Consider the following 2,385-nt stretch of genomic DNA (forward strand, 5'->3'; position numbering starts at 1 on the left):
GAAGCAACCATGGGAGGAGGACATCAGGATGAGGATGACTTGATTGAACACCTACTCCAAAGTCCAACTACCAGTTCATTACCCTTAGAAGAAGCAGTAAAGGAAACCGAGAAAAATCATCCAATTGACTTATGCTTGGCTGATTCCAACCCACTCTATGTCAAAACCATAGAATTCGGCCTAGAGAGAACCTTGAAAATCAATCCATCTCTTTTTGCTCTCGAAGAAGAGAAGCTATGAAACTTGTTAAAGGAAAATCTAGGAGCCTTCGCTTGGGGTTACAAGGAAATGAAGGGAGTACACCCCTCAGTGTGTACTCACCACATATAAATCAAAGTAGATTGCAAGTCGATCTAGCAACCACAAAAGAGGATGAATCCAACTCTTAAAGATATAGTCACAGAAGAACTACAAAAACTTATAGATGCAGGATTCATTTACCCTATCTCTGATAGTGAGTGGGTCTCTCCTTGGATGTTAGTTCCCAAGAAAAATGATAAGTGGAGAATTTGTGTTGATTACAGGGAGTTAAACAAAGCCACAAAAAAGGATCATTTTCCTCTACCCTTCATTGACCAAGTGCTAGATGGCCTGGCATGGAAAAGGTTTTTCTCTTTCCTAGATGGATTCAGTGGGTACAACCAAATCCAGATCTACCCAGAAGACCAAGATAAGACCACATTCACTTGTCCTCAAGGTACTTTTGCCTATAGGGTCCTTCCTTTTGGCCTATGCAATGCTCCTACCACTTTCCAAAGAGCAGTCTTGACTATTTTTGCCGAATTAGTCCATGATGTGGTGGAGATTTATATGGATGATTTTACACCTTATGGCTGTGATTTTCAAGAATCCCTATCTAACCTAGGCAAAGTACTGCACAAATGCATTGAATTGAACCTGTCTCTCAGTCCTGAAAGATGTCAATTCTTAATGACTGCAGGGACCGTGCTAGGTCATTCATTATCTCAGCAAGGACTGCAGGTGGACCAAAACAAAATAGCTATCATCCAAAGGGTCCCACCTCCTCAAAAGCAGAGAGATGTTAGAAGTTTCCTTGGGTTAGATGGATACTACCGAAGGTTCATAAAGGACTTCAGCAAGTTGGCCTCTCCTTTATTTGGTTTGTTGGCCTAAGTCTCTGAGTTTATATGGTCAAAAAGTTGTTAAGAGACCTTAGACATCCTAAAGGATAAGTTAACCATTGCATTGATTCTCCAAGGCCCAAATTGGGCCCTCCCCTTTCATATTCATGTTGATGCCTCACACAAAGCCATAGGAGCAACCCTAGGTTAGATAGATGAAAAACCACCTTATGTTATCTATTTTATCAGTAAGAATTTATCAAAGGCTGAACTAAATTATACAGTGATCGAAAAGGAACTCCTGGTTGTTGTGCATTCATTAAAAAAATTCAGGAATTATATTACAGGCTATCAAACATTTGTGCATACTGACCATGCTGCAATCAAGTATTTAATGAACAAACCAGATGTGAATGCTCAAATTATAATATGGTTACTTTTATTACAAAAGTTTGGTCTAACCATTATTGATAAGCCTGGTAAGGAAAATGTTGTTGCAGACTTTTTGTCTAGAGTAAATCTGCCTACAGGTGAAGAAGGAATGGTGGATGACCAATTACTGGATGAGCACTTATTTTCTATTTCAGTTCTCTCTCCATGGTTTGCTGATATAGTAACCTATTTGGTATAAGCACAATTCCCACCAAACTTTTCTTGCAAAGAAAAGAGCAATATAGTCAGGAAAAGCGCCCCCTTCTGCTGGATTGGGGGCAGTGTTTTCAAACTTGGCCCAGATCAAATCTTGAGAGGGTGTTTAAGGGAGGAGGAAGTCTTTGACATCCTTCTGACCTGTCATGATGGGCCTTGTGGAGGTCACTTTGCAGCAAAGAGGACAACATTCAAAGTGTTACAAGCAGGATATTATTGGCCCACTCTTCATCAAGATGTGAAAAAATACATTAGTCAGTGTGATCAGTCCCAGAGGATGGGAAGGCCTACTCCAAGAGATGAAATGCCTCTTGATGAGCCCCAGAAATGGGTAACTATATGGGCTCATTTTGCCTATTATTTTCATTTAATCCACCATTCTCAATATTTTTGTGCATGTTTTTGAATATATTTATGTCAATAGAGTGAATGGGGGTGGTCACTTTGCCATATAGTCTAATGAGTGTTTATTGCAGATTTTTTGGGACAATTTTGGACAAGGACCAGGAATTTATGAGCAAAATGACAGCCAAACTCAAGGAAATAGGGATGAGGACTTATAGGAGGGGTGTCTCCTTCATTAATGACCCCCTCCCTCGAATTCTTCATCAATAGCTCGAAGTACAAAGCCCCACATTGATGATTCCAAGGGGCA

This window comes from Pinus tabuliformis, chromosome 1_2, assembly GCF_031772625.1.
Source record: "Pinus tabuliformis cultivar Carrire ecotype Pingquan chromosome 1_2, CPIR1, whole genome shotgun sequence".
NCBI lineage: Eukaryota > Viridiplantae > Streptophyta > Pinopsida > Pinales > Pinaceae > Pinus > Pinus tabuliformis.